Source organism: Neovison vison, chromosome 13 (genome assembly GCF_020171115.1).
Source record: "Neovison vison isolate M4711 chromosome 13, ASM_NN_V1, whole genome shotgun sequence".
In the NCBI taxonomy this organism is placed as follows: domain Eukaryota; kingdom Metazoa; phylum Chordata; class Mammalia; order Carnivora; family Mustelidae; genus Neogale; species Neogale vison.
In genome coordinates, this window is record NC_058103.1 from 125040963 (window position 1) to 125060537 (window position 19575).

Consider the following 19575-nt stretch of genomic DNA (forward strand, 5'->3'; position numbering starts at 1 on the left):
TCCTGGAAATTGCGGAGTGGCCGCCATATGCCCAGGTGCCCCTGAGGCCTCCTGACCCATCCGGGCGTGTCCCGTGGGCCCAGGAACGTAGGGCACGTGAGACCCGTGGTCTCAGAAGCTTCTGTGTCCTTCAGCCACTGGGTGCTGCTCGAGGCCCGGGACTTGGCATGTTTCGGCGGGCTGACGAGGCCTGAGCTCCGGTGCCCCAGCGCACACGCCCAAGGCGCTGGAGACCCCGCCAGGCTGCTTCCGAAGAGCGCAGGAGGATTCCTTGTGCTCGCCAGACAGCCAGGTACCACTGGGCCTAGGGGTAGGATCTGCGAGTTCCAGGCCCTATCAGCCATTGCGTCGGAGCCTCTCCCCTGAGACTCTCAAGCACCTGGGATGGGTCCTGACGAAGCGGCGCTGCACGGCGAGAGTCCGGACCCTCGCCCGGGGCGGCCAGTGGGCGGTGTGCCTGGCCGTCGTGGTGGACAGTGACCTGGCATTCAGTGCTCGGCCCTGGGGCAGCCCTGGGCCCGAGCCACCTTGGGCTTCCAGGGTAGGGGCTCCGATCCTTGGCTCCCAGGTGGGACCAGGTGTGGGTGGGCGGCGTCCCGGCCCACAGTCCCTGACCGCCCCCCTCAGCTCACGTCCACGGTAGACAGCGGGGACCCGTCGAAACCCTGTGCTCCGTGCCATGCTCACGTGCCGTTCTGCCGACGGCTGGGCTCGCCCAGGGGCCTCGATCTCCCTTGTTTGGGGATGCCCAGGTAAGGGCAGCTGGCACCCTGGGCCCTGCTCCGTCTGTGCGCACATCAGCCGTGCGTGGGTCGGCCATATGCCCGGCCGCCACCGGCCAGGTCTTTGGGAAAGGTAGCTATCGGCCGTCTGGCCGGGGCCCCAGACCGGGGCGTTTGGACAGCTGGTCTCTCCGTCTCTCCTCAGAAGCCCATCCACCATCGAGGAGATCGCCCGCACCAGCTCGTCTTGCCTGGCCCAGCCCTGCCCACAGGTCCAATGTCTCAGGACCCCGGCGCATGGCGCAGTCCGGCACGCGGCCCCGGTAAGCGGGGTCTGGGTTCGACGGGACCGCACGCATCGCCACCAACTTGCTTGGGTCAATGATGAGAACTCATATGGTCTCGAAGAGCGATGATGACCTAAAAATCATGCTCAATAGGATTACGCTGAGGCCCAATGCAGGCGTCTGTGGCGGGATCTCAGCATCCCCCGGAGCCTCGGGACCCTGGAGGGGCGCTGCAGTTGGGAGCTTGAGGCCAAGGATCCCTCGGGGATCCCTGCTCCTGCCCTGGACCGCCCGTGCACGTCGGGGGCCCCTCGAGGTGTTGAGGCAGGCCACCGGCCTAGAGACCGAATCCCCCTCCGAGGACAGCTCCTCGGGAGCCATGCCTCACGAACCGTTGTCTCCTTGTGTCTTGCAGCGTGCCTTGGGCGCCAGGTGGTAGGCGCAGCGTTGCCCAAGACAGGTGAGTGGGAGACTCTGGGCCTGGCGGGTGATGGCAGGCGCCATGGGCACAGTCCGCGAGGCCCCAGTCACGGCAGGGGCACTGGCTCCACCGCTGTGCTAGGGGTGGGGGCCCCCGTTGTCCACACCGCGTTCGCTTGCCCGTGAACAGGCTCCCTTGAGCCATCCCAGGTCAGGGAATGTGAAAGTTGGGCCGCGTGACTGGCACGACTGGATCCCGGGGGGATGCCGCCATCGATCGGCGTGCCCCTGAGGCCTCCTTGGACCTCCCTTTGTGTCCTGTGGGCCCGCGAGGAGACGGGTCGGAGGACCCTTGGCGTCAGGGGCTTCTGTCCCCCTGAGCCAGTGGTGATTGCTCGAGGCAACCCCAGCGCATGTTGCTTGGGGCTGGAGAGGGCAGAGCTCCTGCCCTATGAACCAGACTCCCAAGGACGTGGGGAGCCTGGGAGGCTGCTGAAGTACAGCCCTCCCTGTTTCCTTGGGCTGACGATTGAGCATGGTTTGGCTGGCCTTGGGCAAGAATGGGCGAGCCCCAGGCCCCAGCGGGCACTGGGCGAGAGCCTGTCCTCCCAGGCCCAAGAGGAGGGGCCGCCACGCGGGGAGACTCAGGACCCCGTTGCAGGGCAGGGCAGTGGTCTCCTGCCTTGCGCTGTTGGGAGACCGTCACCCGCGACTCCCACTCCAGACCTTTACCATCTGGGCATGGGGGCGAACGTTGGCTTCGAGTGCCAGCGCCCGGATGCATGGACGACAGCCTGGCCAATCTGGGGTCGGCGTCTTCCTGGCCGTACGTTCTGGGGCCGCCCCCGTTGTCTTGGGGCCCCGGTAGGCATCGAGGTGTTAGGCATCGATAACCCAGCTTTCCCGGCCACGTCCTGGGGCCTTTCTCAGCAAGGGGTGGCTCCCACAGGGGCCCTGATATCCACTCTTTCTGGAGGCCCAGGGATGCACAGCGGCCTCCCAGGGCCCTGTTCCTTGCTTGCGGCGCCGAGCCTTGGGTCCTTCATCCACACGCCTGGCCAGCAGCTGCCAGGGCTTCGGGCGTGACCCATCGTGGCCGCATGGGGCACGTGCCACGGAGCAGGTCCCTCTGATATATCGCCTCCCCTCTGTCCTTAGAAACCCCTTCCCAAGGGAGGATCTCGCCTTGACGACCAAGTCTTGCTTCTCCTAGCCCCGCCCAAAGGGCCCGTGTCTCAGATCGCCGGGGCATGGGCCTGCCCCGATCGCTCCCTAGGTAAGCGCGTTGTGAGTGTGCCGGGACTCACGCGTCGCCCCCGGCTCGCTTGGGTCAATGATGAGAACTCATATGGTCTCGAAGAGCGATGATGACCTAAAAATCATGCTCAATAGGATTACGCTGAGGCCCAGTGCAGAGGACCGTGCGGGGATCAGCATCCCGCAGACCCTCGGGGCATTGAGGGCTCGCTGCAGCTGGGCGCTAGAGGAGAAGGAACTCTCGAGCGTCTCTGCGTTGGGCCCGGAACGTAGGCGCACCTGCGGGTGCCCACGGGGCTGTTCCGGCACTCATGCTTGCCCACCGTCCCAATCCTCTTCCCAGGACAGCTCCCCAGGAGCCATGGCTTGGCCCTCCTCGTCCCCTCGTGTCCTTCGGCGGGCCTGGCTGGCAAGGTTCTCGGTGCGTCGACAAGCAACATAGGTGAGCGGAAGCCTCTGGGCTTGGAGGGAGGCCCGAGACGCCTTGGGAAGCGGGTAGCCCAGCAGTGACTCTGCAGCAGGCCCTGGGCTTGGGGTGGCTGTCCTCGTTGTCCAGACGTCGTTGACCTCCCCGTGAGCGGGTGCCCTTGAGCCATCCCTGGTGCAGGGAACGCGAACGTGGGGCCGTGTGGCTGGCAAGTCCTGGAAATTGCGGAGTGGCCGCCATAGGCCCAGGTGCCCCTGAGGCCTCCTGACCCATCCGGGCGTGTCCCGTGGGCCCAGGAACGTAGGGCACGTGAGACCCGTGGTCTCAGAAGCTTCTGTGTCCTTCAGCCACTGGGTGCTGCTCGAGGCCCGGGACTTGGCATGTTTCGGCGGGCTGACGAGGCCTGAGCTCCGGTGCCCCAGCGCACACGCCCAAGGCGCTGGAGACCCCGCCAGGCTGCTTCCGAAGAGCGCAGGAGGATTCCTTGTGTTCGCCAGACAGCCAGGTACCACTGGGCCTAGGGGTAGGATCTGCGAGTTCCAGGCCCTATCAGCCATTGCGTCGGAGCCTCTCCGCTGAGACTCTCAAGCACCTGGGATGGGTCCTGACGAAGCGGCGCTGCACGGCGAGAGTCCGGACCCTCGCCCGGGGCGGCCAGTGGGCGGTGTGCCTGGCCGTCGTGGTGGACAGTGACCTGGCATTCAGTGCTCGGCCCTGGGGCAGCCCTGGGCCTGAGCCACCTTGGGCTTCCAGGGTAGGGGCTCCGATCCTTGGCTCCCAGGTAGGACCAGGTGTGGGTGGGCGGCGTCCCGGCCCACAGTCCCTGACCGCCCCCCTCAGCTCACGTCCACGGGAGACAGCGGGGACCCGTCGAAACCCTGTGCTCCGTGCCATGCTCACGTGCCGTTCTGCCGACGGCTGGGCTCGCCCAGGGGCCTCGATCTCCCTTGTTTTGGGATGCCCAGGTAAGGGCAGCTGGCACCCTGGGACCTGCTCCGTCTGTGCGCACATCAGCCGTGCGTGGGTCGGCCATATGCCCGGCCGCCACCGGCCAGGTCTTTGGGAAAGGTAACCCTCGGCCGTTTGGCCGGGGCCCCAGACCGGGGCGTTTGGACAGCTGGTCTCTCCGTCTCTCCTCAGAAGCCCATCCACCATCGAGGAGATCGCCCGCACCAGCTCGTCTTGCCTGGCCCAGCCCTGCCCACAGGTCCAATGTCTCAGGACCCTGGCGCATGGCGCAGTCCGGCACGCGGCCCCGGTAAGCGGGGTCTGGGTGCGACGGGACCGCACGCATCGCCACCAACTTGCTTGGGTCAATGATGAGAACTCATATGGTCTCGAAGAGCGATGATGACCTAAAAATCATGCTCAATAGGATTACGCTGAGGCCCAATGCAGGCGTCTGTGGCGGGATCTCAGCATCCCGCGGAGCCTCGGGACCCTGGAGGGGCGCTGCAGTTGGGAGCTTGAGGCCAAGGATCCCTCGGGGATCCCTGCTCCTGCCCTGGACCGCCCGTGCACGTCGGGGGCCCCTCGAGGTGTTGAGGCAGGCCACCGGCCTAGAGACCGAATCCCCCTCCGAGGACAGCTCCTCGGGAGCCATGCCTCACGAACCCTTGTCTCCTTGTGTCTTGCAGCGTGCCTTGGGCGCCAGGTGGTAGGCGCAGCGTTGCCCAAGACAGGTGAGTGGGAGACTCTGGGCCTGGCGGGAGATGGCAGGCGCCATGGGCACAGTCCGCGAGGCCCCAGTCACGGCAGGGGCACTGGCTCCACCGCTGTGCTAGGGGTGGGGGCCCCCGTTGTCCACACCGCGTTCGCTTGCCCGTGAACAGGCTCCCTTGAGCCATCCCAGGTCAGGGAATGTGAAAGTTGGGCCGCGTGACTGGCACGACTGGATCCCGGGGGGATGCCGCCATCGATCGGCGTGCCCCTGAGGCCTCCTTGGACCTCCCTTTGTGTCCTGTGGGCCCGCGAGGAGACGGGTCGGAGGACCCTTGGCGTCAGGGGCTTCTGTCCCCCTGAGCCAGTGGTGATTGCTCGAGGCAACCCCAGCGCATGTTGCTTGGGGCTGGAGAGGGCAGAGCTCCTGCCCTATGAACCAGACTCCCAAGGACGTGGGGAGCCTGGGAGGCTGCTGAAGTACAGCCCTCCCTGTTTCCTTGGGCTGACGATTGAGCATGGTTTGGCTGGCCTTGGGCAAGAATGGGCGAGCCCCAGGCCCCAGCGGGCACTGGGCGAGAGCCTGTCCTCCCAGGCCCAAGAGGAGGGGCCGCCACGCGGGGAGACTCAGGACCCCGTTGCAGGGCAGGGCAGTGGTCTCCTGCCTTGCGCTGTTGGGAGACCGTCACCCACGACTCCCACTCCAGACCTTTACCATCTGGGCATGGGGGCGAACGTTGGCTGCGAGTGCCAGTGCCCGGAGGCATGGTCGACAGCCGGGCCAATCTGGGGTCGGCGTCTTCCTGGCCGTACGTTCTGGGGCCGCCCCCGTTGTCTTGGGGCCCCGGTAGGCATCGAGGTGTTAGGCATCAATAACCCAGCGTTCCCGGCCACGTCCTGGGGCCTTTCTCAGCAAGGGGTGGCTCCCACAGGGGCCCTGATATCCACTCTTTCTGGAGGCCCAGGGATGGACAGCGGCCTCCCAGGGCCCTGTTCCTTGCTTGCGGCGCCGAGCCTTGGGTCCTTCATCCACACGCCTGGCCAGCAGCGGCCAGGGCTTCGGGCGTCACCCATCGTGGCCGCATGGGCCACGTGCCACGGAGCAGGCCCTTCTGATAGACGGCCTCTCCCTCTGTCCTTAGAAACCCCTTCCCAAGGGAGGATCTCGCCTTGACGACCAAGTCATGCTTCTCCCAGCCCCGCCCAAAGGGCCCGTGTCTCAGATCGCCGGGGCATGGGCCTGCCCCGATCGCTCCCTCGGTAAGCGCGTTGTGGGTGGGCAGGGACCTCACGCGTCGCCCCCGGCTCGCTTGGGTCAATGATGAGAACTCATATGGTCTCGAAGAGCGATGATGACCTAAAAATCATGCTCAATAGGATTACGCTGAGGCCCAGTGCAGAGGACCGTGCGGGGATCAGCATCCCGCAGACCCTCGGGGCATTGAGGGCTCGCTGCAGCTGGGCGCTAGAGGAGAAGGAACTCTCGAGCGTCTCTGCGTTGGGCCCGGAACGTAGGCGCACCTGCGGGTGCCCACGGGGCTGTTCCGGCACTCATGCTTGCCCACCGTCCCAATCCTCTTCCCAGGACAGCTCCCCGGGAGCCATGGCTTGGCCCTCCTGGTCCCCTCGTGTCCTTCGGCGGGCCTGGCTGGCAAGGTTCTCGGTGCGTCGACAAGCAACATAGGTGAGCGGAAGCCTCTGGGCTTGGAGGGAGGCCCGAGACGCCTTGGGAAGCGGGTAGCCCAGCAGTGACTCTGCAGCAGGCCCTGGGCTTGGGGTGGCGGTCCTCGTTGTGCATATGTCGTTGACCTCCCCGTGAGCGGGTGCCCTTGAGCCATCCCAGGTGCAGGGAACGCGAACGTGGGGCCGGGTGGCTGGCAAGTCCTGGAAAGCGCGGAGTGGCCGCCATAGGCCCAGGTGCCCCTGAGGCCTCCTGACCCATCCGGGCGTGTCCCGTGGGCCCAGGAACGTAGGGCACGTGAGACCCGTGGTCTCAGAAGCTTCTGTGTCCTTCAGCCACTGGGTGCTGCTCGAGGCCCGGGACTTGGCATGTTTCGGCGGGCTGACGAGGCCTGAGCTCCGGTGCCCCAGCGCAGACGCCCAAGGCGCTGGAGACCCCGCCAGGCTGCTTCCGAAGAGCGCAGGAGGATTCCTTGTGCTCGCCAGACAGCCAGGTACCACTGGGCCTAGGGGTAGGATCTGCGAGTTCCAGGCCCTATCAGCCATTGCGTCGGAGCCTCTCCCCTGAGACTCTCAAGCACCTGGGATGGGTCCTGACGAAGCGGCGCTGCACGGCGAGAGTCCGGACCCTCGCCCGGGGCGGCCAGTGGGCGGTGTGCCTGGCCGTCGTGGTGGACAGTGACCTGGCATTCAGTGCTCGGCCCTGGGGCAGCCCTGGGCCCGAGCTACCTTGGGCTTCCAGGGTAGGGGCTCGATCCTTGGCACCCAGGTGGGACCAGTTGTGGGTGGGCGGCGTCCCGGCCCACAGTCCCTGACCGCCACCCTCAGCTCACGTCCTCGGGAGAAGGCGGGGACCCGTCGAAACCCTGTGCTCCGTGCCATGCTCACGTGCCGTTTTGCCGACGGCTGGGCTCGCCCAGGGGCCTCGATCTCCCTTGTTTGGGGATGCCCAGGTAAGGGCAGCTGGCACCCTGGGCCCTGCTCCGTCTGTGCGCACATCAGCCGTGCGTGGGTCGGCCATATGCCCGGCCCCCACCGGCCAGGTCTTTGGGAAAGGTAGCCCTCGGCCGTCTGGCCGGGGCCCCAGACCGGGGCGTTTGGACAGCTGGTCTCTCCGTGTCTCCTCAGAAGCCCATCCACCATCGAGGAGATCGCCCGCACCAGCTCGTCTTGCCTGGCCCAGCCCTGCCCACAGGTCCAATGTCTCAGGACCCCGGCGCATGGCGCAGTCCGGCACGCGGCCCCGGTAAGCGGGGTCTGGGTGCGACGGGACCGCACGCATCGCCACCAACTTGCTTGGGTCAATGATGAGAACTCATATGGTCTCGAAGAGCGATGATGACCTAAAAATCATGCTCAATAGGATTACGCTGAGGCCCAATGCAGGCGTCTGTGGCGGGATCTCAGCATCCCCCGGAGCCTCGTGACCCTGGAGGGGCACTGCAGTTGGGAGCTTGAGGCCAAAGATCCCTCGGGGATCCCTGCTCCTGCCCTGGACCGCCCGTGCACGTCGGGGGCCCCTCGAGGTGTTGAGGCAGGCCACCGGACTAGAGACCGAATCCCCCTCCGAGGACAGCTCCTCGGGAGCCATGCCTCACGAACCCTTGTCTCCTTGTGTCTTGCAGCGTGCCTTGGGCGCCAGGTGGTAGGCGCAGCGTTGCCCAAGACAGGTGAGTGGGAGACTCTGGGCCTGGCGGGAGATGGCAGGCGCCATGGGCACAGTCCGCGAGGCCCCAGTCACGGCATGGGCACTGGCTCCACCGCTGTGCTAGGGGTGGGGGCCCCCGTTGTCCACACCGCGTTGGCTTGCCCGTGAACAGGCTCCCTTGAGCCATCCCAGGTCAGGGAATGTGAACGTTGGGCCGCGTGACTGGCAAGACTGGATCCCGGGGGGATGCCGCCATCGATCGGCGTGCCCCTGAGGCCTCCTTGGACCTCCCTTTGTGTCCTGTGGGCCCGCGAGGAGACGGGTCGGAGGACCCTTGGCGTCAGGGGCTTCTGTCCCCCTGAGCCAGTGGTGGTTGCTCGAGGCAACCCCAGCGCATGTTGCCTGGGGCTGGAGAGGGCAGAGCTCCTGCCCTATGAACCAGAATCCCAAGGACGTTGGGAGCCTGGGAGGCTGCTGAACTACAGCCCTCCCTGTTTCCTTGGGCTGACGATTGAGCATGGTTTGGCTGACCTTGGGCAAGAATGGGCGAGCCCCAGGCCCCAGCGGGCACTGGGCGAGAGCCTGTCCTCCCAGGCCCAAGAGGAGGGGCCGCCACGCGGGGAGACTCAGGACCCCGTTGCAGGGCAGGGCAGTGGTCTCCTGCCTTGCGCTGTTGGGAGACCGTGACCCGCGACTCCCACTCCAGACCTTTACCATCTGGGCATGGGGGCGAACGTTGGCTTCGAGTGCCAGCGCCCGGATGCATGGACGACAGCCTGGCCAATCTGGGGTCGGCGTCTTCCTGGCCGTACGTTCTGGGGCCGCCCCCGTTGGCTTGGGGCCCCGGTAGGCATCGAGGTGTTAGGCATCGATAACCCAGCGTTCCCGGCCACGTCCTGGGGCCTTTCTCAGCAAGGGGTGGCTCCCACAGGGGCCCTGATATCCACTCTTTCTGGAGGCCCAGGGATAGACAGCGGCCTCCCAGGGCCCTGTTCCTTGCTTGCGGCGCCGAGCCTTGGGTCCTTCATCCACACGCCTGGCCAGCAGCGGCCAGGGCTTCGGGCGTCACCCATCGTGGCCGCATGGGGCACGTGCCACGGAGCAGGTCCCTCTGATATATCGCCTCCCCTCTGTCCTTAGAAACCCCTTCCCAAGGGAGGATCTCGCCTTGACGACCAAGTCTTGCTTCTCCTAGCCCCGCCCAAAGGGCCCGTGTCTCAGATCGCCGGGGCATGGGCCTGCCCCGATCGCTCCCTAGGTAAGCGCGTTGTGAGTGTGCCGGGACTCACGCGTCGCCCCCGGCTCGCTTGGGTCAATGATGAGAACTCATATGGTCTCGAAGAGCGATGATGACCTAAAAATCATGCTCAATAGGATTACGCTGAGGCCCAGTGCAGAGGACCGTGCGGGGATCAGCATCCCGCAGACCCTCGGGGCATTGAGGGCTCGCTGCAGCTGGGCGCTAGAGGAGAAGGAACTCTCGAGCGTCTCTGCGTTGGGCCCGGAACGTAGGCGCACCTGCGGGTGCCCACGGGGCTGTTCCGGCACTCATGCTTGCCCAACGTCCCAATCCTCTTCCCAGGACAGCTCCCCGGGAGCCATGGCTTGGCCCTCCTCGTCCCCTCGTGTCCTTCGGCGGGCCTGGCTGGCAAGGTTCTCGGTGCGTCGACAAGCAACATAGGTGAGCGGAAGCCTCTGGGCTTGGAGGGAGGCCCGAGACGCCTTGGGAAGCGGGTAGCCCAGCAGTGACTCTGCAGCAGGCCCTGGGCTTGGGGTGGCGGTCCTCGTTGTGCAGACGTCGTTGACCTCCCCGTGAGCGGGTGCCCTTGAGCCATCCCTGGTGCAGGGAACGCGAACGTGGGGCCGTGTGGCTGGCAAGTCCTGGAAATTGCGGAGTGGCCGGCATATGCCCAGGTGCCCCTGAGGCCTCCTGACCCATCCGGGCGTGTCCCGTGGGCCCAGGAACGTAGGGCACGTGAGACCCGTGGTCTCAGAAGCTTCTGTGTCCTTCAGCCACTGGGTGCTGCTCGAGGCCCGGGACTTGGCATGTTTCGGCGGGCTGACGAGGCCTGAGCTCCGGTGCCCCAGCGCACACGCCCAAGGCGCTTGAGACCCCGCCAGGCTGCTTCCGAAGAGCGCAGGAGGATTCCTTGTGCTCGCCAAACAGCCAGGTACCACTGGGCCTAGGGGTAGGATCTGCGAGTTCCAGGCCCTATCAGCCATTGCGTCGGAGCCTCTCCCCTGAGACTCTCAAGCACCTGGGATGGGTCCTGACGAAGCGGCGCTGCACGGCGAGAGTCCGGACCCTCGCCCGGGGCGGCCAGTGGGCGGTGTGCCTGGCCGTCGTGGTGGACAGTGACCTGGCATTCAGTGCTCGGCCCTGGGGCAGCCCTGGGCCCGAGCCACCTTGGGCTTCCAGGGTAGGGGCTCCGATCCTTGGCTCCCAGGTAGGACCAGGTGTGGGTGGGCGGCGTCCCGGCCCACAGTCCCTGACCGCCCCCCTCAGCTCACGTCCACGGTAGACAGCGGGGACCCGTCGAAACCCTGTGCTCCGTGCCATGCTCACGTGCCGTTCTGCCGACGGCTGGGCTCGCCCAGGGGCCTCGATCTCCCTTGTTTGGGGATGCCCAGGTAAGGGCAGCTGGCACCCTGGGCCCTGCTCCGTCTGTGCGCACATCAGCCGTGCGTGGGTCGGCCATATGCCCGGCCGCCACCGGCCAGGTCTTTGGGAAAGGTAGCCCTCGGCCGTCTGGCCGGGGCCCCAGACCGGGGCGTTTGGACAGCTGGTCTCTCCGTCTCTCCTCAGAAGCCCATCCACCATCGAGGAGATCGCCCGCACCAGCTCGTCTTGCCTGGCCCAGCCCTGCCCACAGGTCCAATGTCTCAGGACCCCGGCGCATGGCGCAGTCCGGCACGCGGCCCCGGTAAGCGGGGTCTGGGTGCGACGGGACCGCACGCATCGCCACCAACTTGCTTGGGTCAATGATGAGAACTCATATGGTCTCGAAGAGCGATGATGACCTAAAAATCATGCTCAATAGGATTACGCTGAGGCCCAATGCAGGCGTCTGTGGCGGGATCTCAGCATCCCCCGGAGCCTCGGGACCCTGGAGGGGCGCTGCAGTTGGGAGCTTGAGGCCAAGGATCCCTCGGGGATCCCTGCTCCTGCCCTGGACCGCCCGTGCACGTCGGGGGCCCCTCGAGGTGTTGAGGCAGGCCACCGGACTAGAGACCGAATCCCCCTCCGAGGACAGCTCCTCGGGAGCCATGCCTCACGAACCCTTGTCTCCTTGTGTCTTGCAGCGTGCCTTGGGCGCCAGGTGGTAGGCGCAGCGTTGCCCAAGACAGGTGAGTGGGAGACTCTGGGCCTGGCGGGAGATGGCAGGCGCCATGGGCACAGTCCGCGAGGCCCCAGTCACGGCAGGGGCACTGGCTCCACCGCTGTGCTAGGGGTGGGGGCCCCCGTTGTCCACACCGCGTTCGCTTGCCCGTGAACAGGCTCCCTTGAGCCATCCCAGGTCAGGGAATGTGAAAGTTGGGCCGCGTGACTGGCACGACTGGATCCCGGGGGGATGCCGCCATCGATCGGCGTGCCCCTGAGGCCTCCTTGGACCTCCCTTTGTGTCCTGTGGGCCCGCGAGGAGACGGGTCGGAGGACCCTTGGCGTCAGGGGCTTCTGTCCCCCTGAGCCAGTGGTGATTGCTCGAGGCAACGCCAGCGCATGTTGCTTGGGGCTGGAGAGGGCAGAGCTCCTGCCCTATGAACCAGACTCCCAAGGACGTGGGGAGCCTGGGAGGCTGCTGAAGTACAGCCCTCCCTGTTTCCTTGGGCTGACGATTGAGCATGGTTTGGCTGGCCTTGGGCAAGAATGGGCGAGCCCCAGGCCCCAGCGGGCACTGGGCGAGAGCCTGTCCTCCCAGGCCCAAGAGGAGGGGCCGCCACGCGGGGAGACTCAGGACCCCGTTGCAGGGCAGGGCAGTGGTCTCCTGCCTTGCGCTGTTGGGAGACCGTCACCCGCGACTCCCACTCCAGACCTTTACCATCTGGGCATGGGGGCGAACGTTGGCTTCGAGTGCCAGCGCCCGGATGCATGGACGACAGCCTGGCCAATCTGGGGTCGGCGTCTTCCTGGCCGTACGTTCTGGGGCCGCCCCCGTTGGCTTGGGGCCCCGGTAGGCATCGTGGTGTTAGGCATCGATAAACCAGCTTTCCCGGCCACGTCCTGGGGCCTTTCTCAGCAAGGGGTGGCTCCCACAGGGGCCCTGATATCCACTCTTTCTGGAGGCCCAGGGATGCACAGCGGCCTCCCAGGGCCCTGTTCCTTGCTTGCGGCGCCGAGCCTTGGGTCCTTCATCCACACGCCTGGCCAGCAGCTGCCAGGGCTTCGGGCGTGACCCATCGTGGCCGCATGGGGCACGTGCCACGGAGCAGGTCCCTCTGATATATCGCCTCCCATCTGTCCTTAGAAACCCCTTCCCAAGGGAGGATCTCGCCTTGACGACCAAGTCTTGCTTCTCCCAGCCCCGCCCAAAGGGCCCGTGTCTCAGATCGCCGGGGCATGGGCCTGCCCCGATCGCTCCCTCGGTAAGCGCGTTGTGGGTGGGCAGGGACCTCACGCGTCGCCCCCGGCTCGCTTGGGTCAATGATGAGAACTCATATGGTCTCGAAGAGCGATGATGACCTAAAAATCATGCTCAATAGGATTACGCTGAGGCCCAGTGCAGAGGACCGTGCGGGGATCAGCATCCCGCAGACCCTCGGGGCATTGAGGGCTCGCTGCAGCTGGGCGCTAGAGGAGAAGGAACTCTCGAGCGTCTCTGCGTTGGGCCCGGAACGTAGGCGCACCTGCGGGTGCCCACGGGGCTGTTCCGGCACTCATGCTTGCCCACCGTCCCAATCCTCTTCCCAGGACAGCTCCCCGGGAGCCATGGCTTGGCCCTCCTCGTCCCCTCGTGTCCTTCGGCGGGCCTGGCTGGCAAGGTTCTCGGTGAGTCGACAAGCAACATAGGTGAGCGGAAGCCTCTGGGCTTGGAGGGAGGCCCGAGACGCCTTGGGAAGCGGGTAGCCCAGCAGTGACTCTGCAGCAGGCCCTGGGCTTGGGGTGGCGGTCCTCGTTGTGCATACGTCGTTGACCTCCCCGTGAGCGGGTGCCCTTGAGCCATCCCAGGTGCAGGGAACGCGAACGTGGGGCCGGGTGGCTGGCAAGTCCTGGAAAGCGCGGAGTGGCCGCCATAGGCCCAGGTGCCCCTGAGGCCTCCTGACCCATCCGGGCGTGTCCCGTGGGCCCAGGAACGTAGGGCACGTGAGACCCGTGGTCTCAGAAGCTTCTGTGTCCTTCAGCCACTGGGTGCTGCTCGAGGCCCGGGACTTGGCATGTTTCGGCGGGCTGACGAGGCCTGAGCTCCGGTGCCCCAGCGCAGACGCCCAAGGCGCTGGAGACCCCGCCAGGCTGCTTCCGAAGAGCGCAGGAGGATTCCTTGTGCTCGCCAGACAGCCAGGTACCACTGGGCCTAGGGGTAGGATCTGCGAGTTCCAGGCCCTATCAGCCATTGCGTCGGAGCCTCTCCCCTGAGACTCTCAAGCACCTGGGATGGGTCCTGACGAAGCGGCGCTGCACGGCGAGAGTCCGGACCCTCGCCCGGGACGGCCAGTGGGCGGTATGCCTGGCCGTCGTGGTGGACAGTGACCTGGCATTCAGTGCTCGGCCCTGGGGCAGCCCTGGGCCCGAGCTACCTTGGGCTTCCAGGGTAGGGGCTCGATCCTTGGCACCCAGGTGGGACCAGTTGTGGGTGGGCGGCGTCCCGGCCCACAGTCCCTGACCGCCCCCCTCAGCTCACGTCCTCGGGAGAAGGCGGGGACCCGTCGAAACCCTGTGCTCCGTGCCATGCTCACGTGCCGTTGTGCCGACGGCTGGGCTCGCCCAGGGTCCTCGATCTCCCTTGTTTGGGGATGCCCAGGTAAGGGCAGCTGGCACCCTGGGCCCTGCTCCGTCTGTGCGCACATCAGCCGTGCGTGGGTCGGCCATATGCCCGGCCCCCACCGGCCAGGTCTTTGGGAAAGGTAGCCCTCGGCAGTCTGGCCGGGGCCCCAGACTGGGGCGTTTGGACAGCTGGTCTCTCCGTCTCTCCTCAGAAGCCCATCCACCATCGAGGAGATCGCCCGCACCAGCTCGTCTTGCCTGGCCCAGCCCTGCCCACAGGTCCAATGTCTCAGGACCCCGGCGCATGGCGCAGTCCGGCACGCGGCCCCGGTAAGCGGGGTCTGGGTGCGACGGGACCGCACGCATCGCCACCAACTTGCTTGGGTCAATGATGAGAACTCATATGGTCTCGAAGAGCGATGATGACCTAAAAATCATGCTCAATAGGATTACGCTGAGGCCCAATGCAGGCGTCTGTGGCGGGATCTCAGCATCCCCCGGAGCCTCGTGACCCTGGAGGGGCGCTGCAGTTGGGAGCTTGAGGCCAAAGATCCCTCGGGGATCCCTGCTCCTGCCCTGGACCTGCCCGTGCACGTCGGGGGCCCCTCGAGGTGTTGAGGCAGGCCACCGGCCTAGAGACCGAATCCCCCTCCGAGGACAGCTCCTCGGGAGCCATGCCTCACGAACCCTTGTCTCCTTGTGTCTTGCAGCGTGCCTTGGGCGCCAGGTGGTAGGCGCAGCGTTGCCCAAGACAGGTGAGTGGGAGACTCTGGGCCTGGCGGGAGATGGCAGGCGCCATGGGCACAGTCCGCGAGGCCCCAGTCACGGCATGGGCACTGGCTCCACCGCTGTGCTAGGGGTGGGGGCCCCCGTTGTCCACACCGCGTTGGCTTGCCCGTGAACAGGCTCCCTTGAGCCATCCCAGGTCAGGGAATGTGAACGTTGGGCCGCGTGACTGGCAAGACTGGATCCCGGGGGGATGCCGCCATCGATCGGCGTGTCCCTGAGGCCTCCTTGGACCTCCCTTTGTGTCCTGTGGGCCCGCGAGGAGACGGGTCGGAGGACCCTTGGCGTCAGGGGCTTCTGTCCCCCTGAGCCAGTGGTGGTTGCTCGAGGCAACCCCAGCGCATGTTGCCTGGGGCTGGAGAGGGCAGAGCTCCTGCCCTATGAACCAGAATCCCAAGGACGTTGGGAGCCTGGGAGGCTGCTGAACTACAGCCCTCCCTGTTTCCTTGGGCTGACGATTGAGCATGGTTTGGCTGGCCTTGGGCAAGAATGGGCGAGCCCCAGGCCCCAGCGGGCACTGGGCGAGAGCCTGTCCTCCCAGGCCCAAGAGGAGGGGCCGCCACGCGGGGAGACTCAGGACCCCGTTGCAGGGCAGGGCAGTGGTCTCCTGCTTTGCGCTGTTGGGAGACCGTGACCCGCGACTCCCACTCCAGACCTTTACCATCTGGGCATGGGGGCGAACGTTGGCTTCGAGTGCCAGCGCCCGGATGCATGGACGACAGCCTGGCCAATCTGGGGTCGGCGTCTTCCTGGCCGTACGTTCTGGGGCCGCCCCCGTTGGCTTGGGGCCCCGGTAGGCATCGAGGTGTTAGGCATCGATAACCCAGCTTTCCCGGCCACGTCCTGGGGCCTTTCTCAGCAAGGGGTGGCTCCCACAGGGGCCCTGATATCCACTCTTTCTGGAGGCCCAGGGATGGACAGCGGCCTCCCAGGGCCCTGTTCCTTGCTTGCGGCGCCGAGCCTTGGGTCCTTCATCCACACGCCTGGCCAGCAGCGGCCAGGGCTTCGGGCGTGACCCATCGTGGCCGCATGGGGCACGTGCCACGGAGCAGGTCCCTCTGATATATCGCCTCCCCTCTGTCCTTAGAAACCCCTTCCCAAGGGAGGATCTCGCCTTGACGACCAAGTCTTGCTTCTCCTAGCCCCGCCCAAAGGGCCCGTGTCTCAGATCGCCGGGGCATGGGCCTGCCCCGATCGCTCCCTCGGTAAGCGCGTTGTGGGTGGGCAGGGACCTCACGCGTCGCCCCCGGCTCGCTTGGGTCAATGATGAGAACTCATATGGTCTCGAAGAGCGATGATGACCTAAAAATCATGCTCAATAGGATTACGCTGAGGCCCAGTGCAGAGGACCATGCGGGGATCAGCATCCCGCAGACCCTCGGGGCATTGAGGGCTCGCTGCAGCTGGGCGCTAGAGGAGAAGGAACTCTCGAGCGTCTCTGCGTTGGGCCCGGAACGTAGGCGCACCTGCGGGTGCCCACGGGGCTGTTCCGGCACTCATGCTTGCCCACCGTCCCAATCCTCTTCCCAGGACAGCTCCCCGGGAGCCATGGCTTGGCCCTCCTCGTCCCCTCGTGTCCTTCGGCGGGCCTGGCTGGCAAGGTTCTCGGTGCGTCGACAAGCAACATAGGTGAGCGGAAGTCTCTGGGCTTGGAGGGAGGCCCGAGACGCCTTGGGAAGCGGGTAGCCCAGCAGTGACTCTGCAGCAGGCCCTGGGCTTGGGGTGGCTGTCCTCGTTGTCCAGACGTCGTTGACCTCCCCGTGAGCGGGTGCCCTTGAGCCATCCCTGGTGCAGGGAACGCGAACGTTGGGCCGTGTGGCTGGCAAGTCCTGGAAATTGGGGAGTGGCCGCCATATGCCCAGGTGCCCCTGAGGCCTCCTGAACCATCCGGGCGTGTCCCGTGGGCCCAGGAACGTAGGGCACGTGAGACCCGTGGTCTCAGAAGCTTCTGTGTCCTTCAGCCACTGGGTGCTGCTCGAGGCCCGGGACTTGGCATGTTTCGGCGGGCTGACGAGGCCTGAGCTCCGGTGCCCCAGCGCACACGCCCAAGGCGCTGGAGACCCCGCCAGGCTGCTTCCGAAGAGCGCAGGAGGATTCCTTGTGCTCGCCAGACAGCCAGGTACCACTGGGCCTAGGGGTAGGATCTGCGAGTTCCAGGCCCTATCAGCCATTGCGTCGGAGCCTCTCCCCTGAGACTCTCAAGCACCTGGGATGGGTCCTGACGAAGCGGCGCTGCACGGCGAGAGTCCGGACCCTCGCCCGGGGCGGCCAGTTGGCGGTATGCCTGGCCGTCGTGGTGGACAGTGACCTGGCATTCAGTGCTCGGCCCTGGGGCAGCCCTGGGCCCGAGCTACCTTGGGCTTCCAGGGTAGGGGCTCGATCCTTGGCACCCAGGTGGGACCAGTTGTGGGTGGGCGGCGTCCCGGCCCACAGTCCCTGACCGCCCCCCTCAGCTCACGTCCTCGGGAGAAGGCGGGGACCCGTCGAAACCCTGTGCTCCGTGCCATGCTCACGTGCCGTTGTGCCGACGGCTGGGCTCGCCCAGGGTCCTCGATCTCCCTTGTTTGGGGATGCCCAGGTAAGGGCAGCTGGCACCCTGGGCCCTGCTCCGTCTGTGCGCACATCAGCCGTGCGTGGGTCGGCCATATGCCCGGCCCCCACCGGCCAGGTCTTTGGGAAAGGTAGCCCTCGGCAGTCTGGCCGGGGCCCCAGACTGGGGCGTTTGGACAGCTGGTCTCTCCGTCTCTCCTCAGAAGCCCATCCACCATCGAGAAGATCGCCCGCACCAGCTCGTCTTGCCTGGCCCAGCCCTGCCCACAGGTCCAATGTCTCAGGACCCCGGCGCATGGCGCAGTCCGGCACGCGGCCCCGGTAAGCAGGGTCTGGGTGCGACGGGACCGCACGCATCGCCACCAACTTGCTTGGGTCAATGATGAGAACTCATATGGTCTCGAAGAGCGATGATGACCTAAAAATCATGCTCAATAGGATTACGCTGAGGCCCAATGCAGGCGTCTGTGGCGGGATCTCAGCATCCCCCGGAGCCTCGTGACCCTGGAGGGGCGCTGCAGTTGGGAGCTTGAGGCCAAAGATCCCTCGGGGATCCCTGCTCCTGCCCTGGACCGCCCGTGCACGTCGGGGGCCCCTCGAGGTGTTGAGGCAGGCGACCGGACTAGAGACCGAATCCCCCTCCGAGGACAGCTCCTCGGGAGCCATGCCTCACGAACCCTTGTCTCCTTGTGTCTTGCAGCGTGCCTTGGGCGCCAGGTGGTAGGCGCAGCGTTGCCCAAGACAGGTGAGTGGGAGACTCTGGGCCTGGCGGGAGATGGCAGGCGCCATGGGCACAGTCCGCGAGGCCCCAGTCACGGCATGGGCACTGGCTCCACCGCTGTGCTAGGGGTGGGGGCCCCCGTTGTCCACACCCCGTTGGCTTGCCCGTGAACAGGCTCCCTTGAGCCATCCCAGGTCAGGGAATGTGAACGTTGGGCCGCGTGACTGGCAAGACTGGATCCCGGGGGGATGTCGCCATCGATCGGCGTGTCCCTGAGGCCTCCTTGGACCTCCCTTTGTGTCCTGTGGGCCCGCGAGGAGACGGGTCGGAGGACCCTTGGCGTCAGGGGCTTCTGTCCCCCTGAGCCAGTGGTGGTTGCTCGAGGCAACCCCAGCGCATGTTGCCTGGGGCTGGAGAGGGCAGAGCTCCTGCCCTATGAACCAGAATCCCAAGGACGTTGGGAGCCTGGGAGGCTGCTGAACTACAGCCCTCCCTGTTTCCTTGGGCTGACGATTGAGCATGGTTTGGCTGGCCTTGGGCAAGAATGGGCGAGCCCCAGGCCCCAGCGGGCACTGGGCGAGAGCCTGTCCTCCCAGGCCCAAGAGGAGGGGCCGCCACGCGGGGAGACTCAGGACCCCGTTGCAGGGCAGGGCAGTGGTCTCCTGCCTTGCGCTGTTGGGAGACCGTGACCCGCGACTCCCACTCCAGACCTTTACCATCTGGGCATGGGGGCGAACGTTGGCTTCGAGTGCCAGCGCCCGGATGCATGGACGACAGCCTGGCCAATCTGGGGTCGGCGTCTTCCTGGCCGTACGTTCTGGGGCCGCCCCCGTTGGCTTGGGGCCCCGGTAGGCATCGAGGTGTTAGGCATCGATAACCCAGCTTTCCCGGCCACGTCCTGGGGCCTTTCTCAGCAAGGGGTGGCTCCCACAGGGTCCCTGATATCCACTCTTTCTGGAGGCCCAGGGATGGACAGCGGCCTCCCAGGGCCCTGTTCCTTGCTTGCGGCGCCGAGCCTTGGGTCCTTCATCCACACGCCTGGCCAGCAGCGGCCAGGGCTTCGGGCGTGACCCATCGTGGCCGCATGGGGCACGTGCCACGGAGCAGGTCCCTCTGATATATCGCCTCCCCTCTGTCCTTAGAAACCCCTTCCCAAGGGAGGATCTCGCCTTGACGACCAAGTCTTCCTTCTCCTAGCCCCGCCCAAAGGGCCCGTGTCTCAGATCGCCGGGGCATGGGCCTGCCCCGATCGCTCCCTAGGTAAGCGCGTTGTGAGTGTGCCGGGACTCACGCGTCGCCCCCGGCTCGCTTGGGTCAATGATGAGAACTCATATGGTCTCGAAGAGCGATGATGACCTAAAAATCATGCTCAATAGGATTACGCTGAGGCCCAGTGCAGAGGACCGTGCGGGGATCAGCATCCCGCAGACCCTCGGGGCATTGAGGGCTCGCTGCAGCTGGGCGCTAGAGGAGAAGGAACTCTCGAGCGTCTCTGCGT

At 66.2% G+C, this 19575-nt stretch overlaps 12 non-coding genes across 12 annotated transcripts; all 12 read left to right on the forward strand.

Moving 5' to 3' along the window:
- The first annotated feature begins 1097 nt into the window (after positions 1–1097).
- On the forward strand, positions 1098–1178 carry LOC122895013. Its single transcript, XR_006382001.1, has one exon. It is a non-coding gene; the product is annotated as a small nucleolar RNA SNORD115 (small nucleolar RNA).
- A 1578-nt stretch (positions 1179–2756) lies between these two features.
- LOC122895014 lies at positions 2757–2837 on the forward strand. Its single transcript, XR_006382002.1, has one exon. It is a non-coding gene; the product is annotated as a small nucleolar RNA SNORD115 (small nucleolar RNA).
- Positions 2838–4423: 1586 nt separating this feature from the next.
- On the forward strand, positions 4424–4504 carry LOC122895015. The gene has a single exon (XR_006382003.1). It is a non-coding gene; the product is annotated as a small nucleolar RNA SNORD115 (small nucleolar RNA).
- A 1580-nt stretch (positions 4505–6084) lies between these two features.
- On the forward strand, positions 6085–6165 carry LOC122895016. The gene has a single exon (XR_006382004.1). It is a non-coding gene; the product is annotated as a small nucleolar RNA SNORD115 (small nucleolar RNA).
- Positions 6166–7750: 1585 nt separating this feature from the next.
- Positions 7751–7831, forward strand: LOC122895017. The gene has a single exon (XR_006382005.1). It is a non-coding gene; the product is annotated as a small nucleolar RNA SNORD115 (small nucleolar RNA).
- A 1578-nt stretch (positions 7832–9409) lies between these two features.
- On the forward strand, positions 9410–9490 carry LOC122895018. The gene has a single exon (XR_006382006.1). It is a non-coding gene; the product is annotated as a small nucleolar RNA SNORD115 (small nucleolar RNA).
- A 1586-nt stretch (positions 9491–11076) lies between these two features.
- Positions 11077–11157, forward strand: LOC122895019. The gene has a single exon (XR_006382007.1). It is a non-coding gene; the product is annotated as a small nucleolar RNA SNORD115 (small nucleolar RNA).
- Positions 11158–12736: 1579 nt separating this feature from the next.
- LOC122895020 lies at positions 12737–12817 on the forward strand. Its single transcript, XR_006382008.1, has one exon. It is a non-coding gene; the product is annotated as a small nucleolar RNA SNORD115 (small nucleolar RNA).
- A 1585-nt stretch (positions 12818–14402) lies between these two features.
- LOC122895021 lies at positions 14403–14483 on the forward strand. Its single transcript, XR_006382009.1, has one exon. It is a non-coding gene; the product is annotated as a small nucleolar RNA SNORD115 (small nucleolar RNA).
- Positions 14484–16063: 1580 nt separating this feature from the next.
- Positions 16064–16144, forward strand: LOC122895022. Its single transcript, XR_006382010.1, has one exon. It is a non-coding gene; the product is annotated as a small nucleolar RNA SNORD115 (small nucleolar RNA).
- A 1585-nt stretch (positions 16145–17729) lies between these two features.
- LOC122895023 lies at positions 17730–17810 on the forward strand. Its single transcript, XR_006382011.1, has one exon. It is a non-coding gene; the product is annotated as a small nucleolar RNA SNORD115 (small nucleolar RNA).
- A 1578-nt stretch (positions 17811–19388) lies between these two features.
- LOC122895024 lies at positions 19389–19469 on the forward strand. Its single transcript, XR_006382012.1, has one exon. It is a non-coding gene; the product is annotated as a small nucleolar RNA SNORD115 (small nucleolar RNA).
- Positions 19470–19575: the final 106 nt, after the last annotated feature.